This window comes from Mustela nigripes, chromosome 7, assembly GCF_022355385.1.
Source record: "Mustela nigripes isolate SB6536 chromosome 7, MUSNIG.SB6536, whole genome shotgun sequence".
In the NCBI taxonomy this organism is placed as follows: Eukaryota; Metazoa; Chordata; class Mammalia; order Carnivora; family Mustelidae; genus Mustela; species Mustela nigripes.
The window spans coordinates 48,238,154-48,252,346 of NC_081563.1; positions in this window are offsets into that span (position 1 = coordinate 48,238,154).

Consider the following 14,193-nt stretch of genomic DNA (forward strand, 5'->3'; position numbering starts at 1 on the left):
TGCTGGGGGTAGGGGTGTTGGGAGAGGAGGGTGGGGTTATGGACATTGGGAGCGTATGAGCTATGGTGAGTGCTGTGAAGTGTGTAAACCTAGCGATTCACAGACCTGTACCCCTGGGGATAAAAATACATTGTATGTTTATAAAAAAATTAAAAAATTTTTAAAAAAACACAAAAAACCACTGTTGGTTATATGGAGCAGTAAGATACATAAAGACAAAATTAAACAGTGGCATTTCAATTTTGGGAAATTTTTTTTTAATTTCAGAAAGAACAAAAAGTAATGTAACAATACCCATACATTACCTCTTTCTTTGTTTGTATAGTGGTGAGTATCCCCACCTGTCACCCATACATTACCACCTAAAGTTAATGGGTTAGGTTTTGGCCAATTTAGTAAACTCTACTTTTTATGTTGCTAATTAAATAAATATAGATATACATATAGATATAATGTCATATATATGGTATATAAAGATACTGGCTCATTTATTTATTTATTTATTTAGCTATAAGAGTTGAACATCATAGCAAAGCTGAAGTTTACCTGAACCAAAATGTATAGCAGTTCTTTTCTCTTATATGTGTCAGCCAGATCTAAGTCATGATCATTAACAACAAAAAGATCTCATTAGAAAGAAGGAAAAATATCAAATAAGTTATGCTGCTTTATGATTATGAATTAATAAATACTCCTCTTACTAAGTGTCCACTGAGTAAATGTCAGATGTTATACACACACACACACACACCCATTATATATATGCACGCAAACATACATGTATTCTACTTGTTCCCACATGGATGGTGATCCAAGGTCATTTAGCCTTCATTTTTAAGATAAGGAAACAGAAGCATCTGTAGTTAATGACTTCACCACAGGCTCAGCAAATAGAGATATGATCTGAACTTTAATCTGTCTGATGTATAAACCCGTATTCCTGACTAAGGCCTCTGTTCATTCTGTCACCAAACATGAGTTAAAATTTGACATTTTTCCCTTTTTTGCCACCAGTCAGGTTTGGTTTTGTTTTGTTTTGTTTTCTCACAAATTCTATACCAGGTAATAATCATTATAAAAATAACATTTTTGAAGAGTTTCTTATTTTTAGAGGACATTTAGATCTGATTTATTTCACTTATTGACCTAAATAATCAATTTGAGACAGTTGGTACGTTTTAACATTTGGATCATGGCTTATTATTTGACTAATACACAAGCTGAGATGGGATTTGGCTGAAATGGTGAAGTATCAATGCGAAAAGGGAATATTTTTGCAAATCAAAATTATTGCTTTAGCCAGATCCATTTTCATAAATATTAAAACCAATATTTACTGGCTTGGATTACTTCTCTCATAGGGCATATCTAAGTTAAAATATTAATGTTGGCAAGGAATTCGTTTATAACGTGGCCTCATTGCCATTTGACATTTTAAAGCAATTTGAGATATTGACGTTTTTGTTGTTGTTTTTGTTTTATCTATTTTTTTCTGGAAGACAACATATACCTTTAGCATCTGCAGAGTAACTATTGTTTAAAACACATTTTAGGCCAATTTGACTCAGCTAGAAAGGAGGCTTATGATGTAGCCTATTTAGCTGGTAAAATTTCTCATTGAGTTGGATTTCCCAAACCTAATAAATCAGTATTATTTTTCTGTGAAACTGGTTTATATCCAATGGGATTTTTTTCCCCATAAATAATATATGTAAAACCATGTAAACAACCAGCTGCAGGGAATCATTTTTCCTCTTTATTTGCCCAAAACTTGAATAGTATAAATGACATTGTAGGAAAAATTGATAAGCAACCTGATGGAAGTAACCTACCTCAACCGCTTTTCATGTGTCCATTTAGATCTTTCCAACTGGTAACCCAACTAGTAATCTTATGTATGTCTGACTCATTTGCCTTAAATGACGTTATCTTCTTAAGCTACTGTATGTAAAGAAATTAATATCTACTTTTTCTTGAAAATCAGTCTTTTACAATGTCTCTCTAAACCTCAGTGAAACCAAAAGTATAGTTTTAAAAATATTATTGCTCCTTATTTTTTGGTATTACTTTTGTTTTTATTGTTACAATAAGTGATGTAAAGAAAAATGCCTAGGTACCCCCAGGGCTTCTGGATCATCTAGACCTTTAAAATCCAACTACACAGCTCAAGACCATTCCGTTTATGGTTGAAAGTTCAAGAAACACCCTTCCTGGGATATCCATCATGGCCCCAGGGTGGGGGGATACGAAGGCTTGCATTCTCCTAGTCCTTGGAGCCTCTAGCTTTGGTTTCCATCCTGTCATCTTACTTCCAGAGCCTATTTCATTTCATCCTTTGCAGGAATGCTGTGACTCTCCCTTAATTTTGCAAGCAAAACATCAATAATGCAATGTTGTGGCATTTAGTAAGTATTTGCTCAAGCTCTGGAAATAAATCAGAGGCCTACTTTGTAGCTCCAAGTGAATAATTCCCAAAAGAGAATATCAGACTCCACAGTTTTTAAAGTTACTTGGGACATCCCTTCAAAGAGAAGTTCTCACTGCTCATTCTTTGTCCTTTTGATTGAGCCTGGGCTATTTTCCTCCTGACCATGCACCCACCCTTCCCTTCCTCCCTTTTCAGGCCCTCCTCATACCATCTCTTCCACTGACTGCTCTTTATTTCTCAGATCGGCCATGGTATTACTCTCTTTCTCTTTCTTTTTCTTCAATTGTCTTGTATTTAGGTGAGTCTTCTGAATATATTTCATAACCAAAAGTTTCATTCATAGGTATTTCTAAATTAGGGGGAAAAAAAAAGTCATCTACCTAAGTCTTTTTAATCCCAGCAAAACAAAATGTATTACTTTCATTTTCCCTTTTCCTTGAATTACTCACTTATTTTTAGCCAGTTATTTTTTTTTTTATTTAGTTCTACTGACGATTATTTTGGTAGTTTATTTGAAATCCTTTTTGAAGAATGTGTTATATAAACTTTACTGTATAAATTATAGATAGATGAATGATAGATAGAGCTACACACATGGATACGTACAATGTTTTATCTTCACTTACTTTCTTATTGTCTGATGCATCACACATCAAAGGTCTGACAAATATCTGAGTTCCGAAAAAAACAAGCAATTTGCTTTAGAGTAGTAAATCGTACTTTTCAGTGGGATAACCTAAAATTTTAAAAACTACTTTTTCAATGTTCTGAAATCATGATATTTATTAAGCTACATAAGTACCATGTCCCTTCCCTAGTGAATTTTCTTTGGAAAGGTTAACAAAATTTACTTGCACCCCCCACCCTTTTTTTGTGGGACTAACACTGTTGTACCCAGTGCTGAAGCTAGCAAATCTAAAGGATCGTTCTTGCCCTAGAACTTTCACTGTATAAATAGCTAAAAGAAGAATGCACTGCAATTACTCTGCATTTGCTTCTAATTGTTCTAATTACCTCACTACTCTAGAAATATTCATTCCTCAGCTTTGATTTTGTTGCCTTATTGTTTAGAGAGAGAAAGAGCATTTTTTATTCTTCATCATAAATGTGCTTGTTTGGGGGAGAAGGGGGTATTTCTTCTGTCCTGTATATTAAGCAATGCATTTCCCATAAAGATTACTTTTAAAGTCATCAAAGATGTGACATTTATGGTATCAAAATATGAAAGAAGAATTGTGCAATGGCAGCACTCACTGCTTTCCATAAAGCACTTTCCATGATGAATTGATTAAATAGGCCAGGAGCAGAGTTAAACAGATTTCCATGGATCTCATCCAGATAGCATTTTTACCAGCCTGTTCTTATGCAGTGCCAGGAAAACTGTAAATAAGTTACTGACCCTTCCTGAGAGCAGATACTGCCAGAAAGTTCACTGTGTTTTCAGCTTATAAGATAAAGGCCTTATGGTTTCATTACCATTATTATCATCCATATCACCTAATGGTCTCGTGCTAAATTCCAGACAAAGCATGAGGCTGAGGGTTTTATCTGGAATACTCACACCAATCTTGAAAGACAAATAATGGTATCTTCACTTAACAGATGAGAAAACTGAACTTCAACATTTTAAATTGTGTTTGCAACTCCTTAGAACCATGTTTATTTACTTCTGTTTAAGACCAGTATTAATTTTTCCTACACTAAGTTATATGCATAGTAAGATGTTACTATCAAAAACCACATGGGATGAAACTCTGCTATTTTAAAATTACTAGACAACACTGAGATGATCAAGTTCAACTTTTATAAATTTCAACAGGCCCCTATGTGCCTCATACTATAAAAAGTCAACTAAACATTACATTTTTCCATATGCTCACATTTTTTTTTTTTTATGTGTGGGATCCATTTTACTCTTCTCTACTCTTTCACGTTTACAACCTCTTCCACTAATGGTTATATCCTTAAAAAGCACTGGGCAACATGCAGAACAGGACAGTGATCCTGGAGAGAAGGAAACACATGTGGTGAACCCCAAAATTGTTTCATCTGTCTTCCTCAGGGCATTTTGCTGCCACCAATCCAAGCAGAGTCAGTGTCTCCCAAAGCTGAGGAGGTAGACAAAAAAGTTCCAAAATACGGAAGGGGCTGGAATTTGCAAGGCAGGACACCGGAGAGGAGGAGCTGTGCAGGATGAGAGTGGAGGCAAAGTATGTGTGGGTATCACTGCAGATACTAAGCTGGGGCTCAGCTGGATATTTGCAGCGCTGGACTCCACACACCAGAGCAGAGATGGCTGCCAGGGAGTTGAGAGCTAAAAGGTTTTGTCAAAGGTTGTGTTGTATGGGGGAACGTTGGAATAAAAATAAATAAGTAAACAGAAAAAACTTATAATCACACTGATAAATGTTAAAAGCTCTCAGAAAACTAGAAATATATGAAAATTTTCTCCATACTACAAGAGACATCAATGAAAAACCTATGGCTAATATTATATTTCACCGTCACTAAATATAAGTTATGTTCACTCTCATCAGTTCTGTCAAACAGTGTGTAGTAAGAGTTCTAATCTGTGTGATGAGAGGACCAAAAAATAATAAGACATAAAGTTGGAAAAAGAAGAACTAAATCTGTTAGGTTTTTTTTTTTTTTTTTTTGGCATATAACATGATCATTTACATAGAAAACCTTAAGGAATCTATAAAAACTACTATGTGGATTTAGTAAGATCATAGAATACAGAATATATGAAATCAGTTGTGTTTCCATTTACTAGCAACAAATATTTGGAAAATAAATTTTAGGAATAAAATCTTTTTAGAATACTATCAAAACATCACAATCTAAAAGAATACCTAAGAAAATATGTGCAAAATTTCTATACTGAAAAATACAAACATGGATGAAGAAATTAAAAAACTAAAACTATGTTCATGGATTGGAGGACTCAGTATTGTCAAGATGTCCCCCTGCCCCAAAATGGTATGTAAATTCAGTACAACCTCTCTCAATATTCCAGTAGGCAATCCAGAAGAAAAAGATACACTGATTCTAAAATTCATGTAAAAATGCAAGAGTACAGAAAAGCCAAGTGAACTTTAAAAAGAAAAACAGAGTTGGAGGATCACACTATCTGACTTAAAGATTTACTATAAAGATACAGTAATTAAGACAGTGTGGTATTGACATTAGCATAGAAAACTGTGTCATAAGAACAGACTACAGATTCTAGAAATAGATTCACTGCTCAACTCATTTTTAATAAAGGGACCAAGTAAATCCAGTAAGGAAAGGAAAGTCTTTTTAACAAATGATTGTGTGACAACTGGATAAATCTATAGGAAATAAAAACAAATCTACACCACTACCTCACACCATTCACAGAAAATAATTTGAGATACATCATTTGCATTAAGAGAAAATTCATATGCTTTTAGAAGAAAACAAGGTAGAACATCTTCCTGACCTTGGAGTAGGCAGTCTTCATAAAGTGGACATGAAACATACTAACCGTACACACACAAATAATAAATTAGACTTCGTACAAAATTAAAATACTCTGATCATCAAATAATATTATTAAGAATATTAATACATGAACCACAGACTGAAGAAAATATTTGCACCACTATGTATCTGTTATATTGTATATACAGAATATATATGAAACTCTTTAAAAAAATAACTAATTAGAAGATTAAGCAAAGAATTGAGTGGATATTTTTTTCTTAAGGATTTTATTTATTCATCTGACAGAGAGAGAGAGAGCTAAGCAAGGGAGGAGGAAGAGGGAGAGAAAAAGACTCCCACTGAGTAGGTAGCCTGATGCAGGACAAGATCCCAGGACATTGGGCTCATGATCTGAGGTGAAGGCAGACTGAGTCACCTAGGCACCCTTAAGTGGATATTTTAAAAGAGATATATGAACAGCCCAAAAGTACATGAAAACATACTTAACATCATTAGTCATTTGGTAAATGCAAATTTAAACTATAATGAGAAACCACTTCACAAGCACTAACATGGTTAAGATTTTTTAAAAAGACTGATAATAACCAAACTATACTACAGAGGAACCAGAACTCCTAAATATTTCAGCAAAGACTAGATGATGGTATAACCACATTGGAAACTTCTTTGGTGAGTTCTTAAGAGTTAAACATAAGTCTATGCTAGGACCTGGTGATTCCAATTCTCAGTATATATGGAAGAAGTATGTAAACATATGCCCACAAAGAGATTTATCTAAGAATACTTATAGTAAGCTTACTCATACCAGTCAACACTGTGGAAGCAGCTCAAATGATTATTAAGAGAGAATGGATAAAATCTATTGCATTTCTATACATTAAAAAATAACTATCAAAAGAGAAATTAAGAAAAGTCTCATTTAAAATTGCACCAGAAGAATAAAATACATAGGATTAAATTTAGCCAAACAGAATAAAGACTTATACATTAAAACATTAATGAGAAAAAGTAAGACATTAATGATACTATTATTAATTAATGTAAGACATTAATGAGAAAAAATGAAGACTGCATAAATAAATGGACAAATATCCCATGATAATGTATTGGAATCATTAATATCATTAAAATGTCCATGATCTCCAAAGCAATATACAGATTCAGTGCAATCCCTATCAAAATTCCAATGGTATTTTTCACAGAAATAGAACAATCCTACAATTTGTATGTGACAATAAAGACCCCAAATAGCTAAAGCAGTCTTGAAAAAAAACAAAGCCAGAAGTATCACATCCTCTGATTCAAACTACACTACAAAGCTCTAATAATCAAAACGGTATGTCACTGGCATACAAACAGACACAAAGCTCAATGGAACAAAACAGCGATCCCAGAAATAACCCACACATATATGGTCGATTAATTTATAACAAAGGAAGCAAGAATATACAGTGAGAAAAGAACAGTCTCTTCAATAAATGATGGTAGAAAAACTGGACAGCCACATGCCAAGAATGAAACTGGAATGCTATGTTACACCATTCATAAAAATAAACTTAAAATGAATTAAAGGCTTGAATGTGAGACCTGAAACCACAAAATTCCTAGAAACATGCTCTGATAGAAGTCTTGGCTGTGATTTTTTTTTTTTTTTGATTTAACTAGAAAATTCCTAGCACTAAAAAAGGGCATTGACAGCGGAAAAATATGACAGTAAAAAAAGCTACTACATTTAATCTCTCCTGGGTAATCAAAGAGAACACTGAAACTTTGGGTGAATGTTGCACTCCACAGCAAGGTAATGCAATACCTTTCACTCCTTCTTCTATATGTCTCCAATTACTCAATCTGCTCTTTTTGTTGTTGCTCCTAAATAAGACATTATTTTCTGTTAAATTAGTTGCAAAACTCTCCAAATATAAATCTTGACAACAAATGCACTATTTCTCAAATACATAGCTGGAAGAAATGTTTATTCCAAAAATGTGAAAGGCCACAAGGGCAAAGAAAATGGAGAATTTGAATAGAAGTAATGAAGTGGTCTTAATTACAGTGCTGAGATGAAACTTACCATGTGGAATGTTTTCAATAAACATAACTCTTTTGATTACCATTTCAATTAGCCAAAAATCTCTGCTTTCATATTTAGCATCGATTTGCAGTTGAAACAAAACATTTGATATTTTATATCCAAAAAGGTATAAAAAGAGTAATGTTTTTCAGGAGATGACACAATGATGCCACTCTATTTTGTAACCAAGAACTTCAAAAAGCAATAAACATTAATGGCTATTCCACAGTTCCTGAGGGCCCGCCGTGTCCCAAACACTGTGCCATGTCAGAAATACAAACAAAAGAATAATAAAATCACAGCCTAGGACACAGTCTGGCAGAGAGTGACTCTATACTTTATACACAATATAAAGACTTCAATGGGGCTGTGTTCAAACAATTGTGAGATGCCTTCAAATTTGTGTTTTAATTTCAGAATTTTTTGCAGGAAAACATTCAAAAGGAAGCCATTTCTCTAAAGGCCCAAAATAGACATTCATAAAGATTTCTATTTTAGTATTTATAAGAAATTGAAAACAAGGGTGCCTGGGTGGCTCAGTCAGTTAAGTGTTTGCCTCCAGCTCGGGTCATGGTCCCACTAAGCCCCACATCAGGCTCTCTGCTCAGCCAGGAGCCCATTTCTCCCTCTCCCTCTGCCTGCCTCTCTGCCTGCTTGTGCTCTCTCTCTCTTTGTCAAATAAATAAATAAAATCTTTAAAAAAAAAAAAAAGAAAGAAAGAAACTGAAAACAATCAAGGTGTCCAAAGATAGTGACTGATTATCTGAGCCTTGATACATCTACACCACGAAATAATATGCAACAATTTAATAACAAATATATCTTAGTTTACCACCATCCCTGGCTTGGGGCAAGACATTTTACCTTTTCCTACGTCTCAGATTTTCCATCTAAAAATAGCCCTAAAACATTTTCTTCACTGTTCTTGCAGACGCAGGGGATGAATGAAAACTAGCATGTAAATACAAGCCTGAAAGGACCCAATTACTAAAGATATTAATCCCCCACAATTTTAATAAAATGGGAAGTTAGTAAGTGAAAGCACTGCCTCTTCATCACAAAAACTCTACATTCCTAGGCTTAAGAAAAAATTATTTTCATGATTAGGAGACTGATAAAAACAACATAGTAAAAAACAAAGCCTGTTCTATTCCTGTGGGGTTTTCCTATGCTGACTTTTCAAACTGAAGAGGTTTTCATAAGCATTTTCAGTTCACCACCATATAGACGCCTAAAGTAGGGAGATACGTTATCCATTGCCCTGGTTTACACATAACGATCCTACATTTTTCTCATGAGAACACTTCAGGCTCCATTTTCATTATGACACCCACTTCATAATTCTTGTTTTAGCTCATATTATGGGAAAAGCAAAATATACAAAGCTTCTTCAATCTTACTTTAGTTTGTAGAACAAAACACCCAAAGAAGCGTAAATACATAACGCACAGTGCTGGCAGTTTCTCTCGCCACAGTTCTGGTTACCTCTTAATAAAATGGCAGAAGTGGGATTTATTCAGACTTCAGATAACAAAAAACAAAATGGATATCCTTCGGTTGGAGTCGTCTCCACTGCATTCAGAACGGCAATTTAATTAGTCCTTCCTTTCGACTTTAGCCCATTGTCCCTAGCCCTGTTCTTGTTGTCACATCAAACAGGAGTCTGCCTTTTTCAAAAGAATTAGTAGATCATTTTTATTAGTCAATGACTGCAAAGTTCACAATAGTAGAAGAAATCATAAAAAAAAAAGATGTTCCAGAAAGGTTTATTCAATTTTCCTTAAAATAATATTATGTAATAATCAAATGTTATCACACCCAGTTGCTAAAGGCCAGGCAGTCATCTAAGAAAACTACACCCTCTGCCCCACCTTAGTTTGGTCTGAGCAAAAAAGGTTTGTCTCCAGGCAGGCCCTATAAACCTGTTCCAGTTCACTACTGATCTCCCTCTTTTATACCCTGATGATTGAAAAGAATGACATCCAATCACTTGTCCTTTCCTTTTTGGGACTCTGAGAAACGAGTGTCACTATTTTCTAACAGAAATATTATAAAATAACAAGGTAAAAGCAAATATAAAATTTCACCATATACAAAATCAAGATTAAAGACTATCTCTTCCTTGATTCCTTCTTTTCTTGTAGCTCAAGAAATAATCTCTTGGGAAGAGAGTAGTCTAAGCTTTGCTCTCGCAGTTAAAGAAGTCTGTGAAATCCCCCAATACAGCAACATCACAATGGAGTGAACCAGAAAAGTGTGCTAGGCCTGCATCTGTAGGATTCTCTAAGAGTGTCCCAGTCCTTCAGATTCACATGACCTAGTGTTGTGACAGTATGGTCAGTCACCCGAGAGAGAAAATAAAGATTCTTCAGGCACAGTGCTCTAATCTATAAGATTGAATGTGAGTACTTCCAAAACTCTGCCATATCCAATTAAATCGGATTTCCTATGTTTTTCTGGGAGGGCCACAGTCTTGGAAATATTCCGTGTTTCCCTCTCCCTCAGCCCACAAATCAAACAAATCACCAGATCCTTTAGTTTTTGCATTATGAACATATTGTGAATTAATGCACTTTTCTCAGGCACCTTCATCATACCCCTGTTCAGGCACTGACCAATACATGGGCTGCTGAGATAATGGATCTCACGTCTCCCCTCAACATCTTCTAGACCTCTATCCATACATTCACCACAGAGATTATCAGAGTCTTTCCACACCACAGACACTCTTGAAACCTGCCAAAGTCTCCATATGTCTTTCAGAACAAGGTCCATGTGTCCCATCATAGTGGAACTACAAATTCAGAGACCAAAGCCACCCGTGGGGCTGGGGCAGGGCTCTGGAGTCAGAAGGACTTTCATTCCAGGCCCTGCTCTACCATACACTAGGGCCAGGTAGTACAGGCACTCTCTACCTATGGGACTGAGGGAAGATTTACTTAAACACTCTACCTATGGCATTTCCTCACAGTAGCCAGGAACAAAGTAAGCTCTTAAGAAATATTAGCTCATTACACTATCATTTACTCTACTTTGACCAAACAATCTGTGTGAGGTTTTTTATGGTATTTTGATTTTATTTTCCCCTACTGTTATTTTTTTTTTCCTTTTCTTTCTCTTTCCATTCAAGGAACTTGCCAATTATTTCTTTTCCCAGTCTACGTGATGCCCCCTTGTGGTCATATTTCCTCAAAGGCCCAGAGGTGTGTGGTGGTCCAGAAAATAGAATTTTCTGGCCAGTCTCTCAACATAAGTCTAAGCCTCAGGACAATTCATGTGTTGTTGAACAAAGCTTTAGGAAACCTGCAAGAAGTGTTCCTTACAGTTGAAACAGAAATTCTACCTGAGAAACCGGGAGAGAGAATTTTGTGGAACCCTGGGGCAAGCAAGGGCCTGGCTCTGCTTTCTGTCTGCTTCCTGGCAACCTGAGAAGACCCAAGTGGGCAAGAGCTGCTCACCGCATTGAGAGAGACAGGTGCCCCAGTGCCCACATGGTATTTAGCTCACGGTGCATGATCAATAGTTATTGACCGAGATATAACCGAAGTGAGCTATTTTCAGCTGGTGATGGATAAACTAGACACAGAGCTGGACCACAGTCCTGTGGCAGTCTATTTCCTAAGGATCCCTTCTCATAATTCTTCATTTAGACATCTTACTCTTAATATCAATATCCTTCTCCCCCACTCACAAGCCTCTTGTGGATATTGGAGCCATGAGGTAAAAATTGCCACCCCAGAACAGGTGTTCCCATATTCTTAAATCACACTCACTTGGGACAAGATGAGTTACCAAAAAAAGATTGCTATTTTAATGACTCTCATCCCAGTCATGACTGGCTCAGGGCTTTCAAATCTCCTCCCTCAAATGCAGCAAATTTAGAAAGCCTACATTTTTTTAAAGCATTCTAAAAGATTCAACAGTTTTCTCCATGTAATCAGAGACACTAATTATCAAGCCTATTTCAGATAAAGTAGTAGTTAATGCCAATTTATCAAGATGGGAAGTGAATTTGATTTTATTTCCATTGCGACTGCCCAAAGGCAGGTGGCTTAAGGCAAGTATATTTAGTTTAATGAGACTCCAGGGGATAAACAATCTAAGTTTGAGCACCCTCGTTATGCATCAGCAAATACACTGACCTGCCTGCCGCAAGAATTCAGTTTATATTTACACAAAACGTGACCATAGCCAGTCCACTGGTATAAATGTAAGATATCCGAGCTCCTTTCTCCAGATGGAATTTCTGTCATCCTACTCCAATATTTGTATCTCGAGCTTAATTTGGAAGTAATTTCTGGTCTAAGTGCTTCTTCCTTCACCTCTTTTAAGCCATTTCACAAAGCTATTATTTTCTAATTTTCAGGGATAGAGAGGAGTCTAGAGTGACTCAATTTCTAAGTATTTTATATTTTATTCATTAACGTGTTCTCATCATAAAATTGTCAAGGATTTACTATTATGAAGATTCAACACTGCCTAATCCAGAGGTCCCAGAAAAATGCAGATGAATGCAAGAAAATATTAACCCATCACTGCAGTGCCCAGCGGTAGTATTTAGGCAGGTCACTCACCTGCGGTTCATTGCACTTACACTAGTAAACTGAGGTTAATGAGGAAGAAAAGACCAGAATGAATAAACACACATGAAACATCTGGAATTCTTTCTTAAAGGATTGGGTCTAAAAGGAAAGCTATCATAGGTAGTTTATATGAGCTGAATTTGGGGGCAAAGCCCTTCATGCCCAGAACCTCCTTTTCCATACCCCCTTACCCCAGTTCCCGAGACTAAACTATGATTTGGAAGAACACAGATGGGAAATCACTGCAATAAAATATTCTGTCAAATTATTACACATAAGTAAATGGTGTACAGTTCAAAGGCGGGGTGGAGAGAGAGAAAAGATAAAGGGGAGAGGGGAGGGAGGGAAAGAGTGAGAGAAAGAAGATGAATCTGAGAATTCTAGTTCTATTCTCAGACAGCATGCATTTATTTCAGTTCTTGATCCCGCTGAAGTTACGTGTAGCCATGTAATTTGCTTTGACTCGTGGAATGATGGGCGGTTATTTCCCTTTGTGTTTGTGAGAGCTAGTGTGAATATGCCATGTTCTCTTTCCCTCCTTCATAGGCACTAGAAACACTCCTGATGACGGTTGCCCAGCAGCACGGAGCATGAGCAAGGGTAATGAAAAGAGCCCCAGCTGACCTGTGGTGGACATGGGAGATGAGCAAGAAATAAAGCTTTTCTAGTTAGACCATGGAGGCTGTTTACTACCACAGCATAACCTACTCTACCTTTATTGATATAAATGAGTAACAGTAGTGGGATACAGCTACGACCCTTAGTCCTTACATCTGTATCACTGCATTAAGGTTGAAGGATGGGATTTGAGGAAACTAGCACTGGAGACTGAAAAAATGGTGGTCCGCCTTATGCAGAGATGGAACATTGAATAGATTGCCGCCTGTAGTTCTTGGAAGGCAGAACATGTTCCTAACAAACTTGTGTCTCTAGGGGGCAAGGACAGAAGACAAAATGTTGGTAGCATGTGTGATAGTTGCTGCAACCTCTGTTTAGTAAAGTAACATAAGCAAAAGACAATTTCAGAAAATAATCAGTTTGTAAGCACAGAATTAATGGGGGCAAAGAGTTCACAAGTTCAGAGATTCATAGAATTCAAAGAGGCAACTCTTTCTCAATCCAAACCTGGTGGTGGGGTGAGGGGTATGCTGAGAATGTTTTGAGGGAGAAATGCTATTAAAATCCAAGATTAAGGGGCCCCTGGTTGGCTCAGTGGGCTAAGCCTCAGGTCATGATCTCAGGGTCCTGCATCGGGCTCTCTGCTCAGCAAGGAGCCTGCTTTCCCCCTCCCCCTCTGCCTGCCTCTCTGCCTACTTGTGATCTCTCTCTCTGTCAAATAAATAAATGAAATCTTAAAAAAAAAATTCAAGATCAAGTCAAGGGTATGGCCACTCTTCCTTGATTCAAATTTCTTAATTCAATAAGTTCTATCAATACAAAGATCACTTTAATTTGACAAAGTTGTTAAGAGACAGAGACTAAGTGTAGCTTTCTCTCTGAAGCTCAATAAACTCAAGCTACCCACAATGAAGTCACAGAAGACACACGGATCAAGAGTGAGGCTGTAAAGACACATCACAAACTCGTAAGACCATATATCAAAAAAAAAAAAAAAAAAAAAAAAAAAAAAAAAAAAAAAA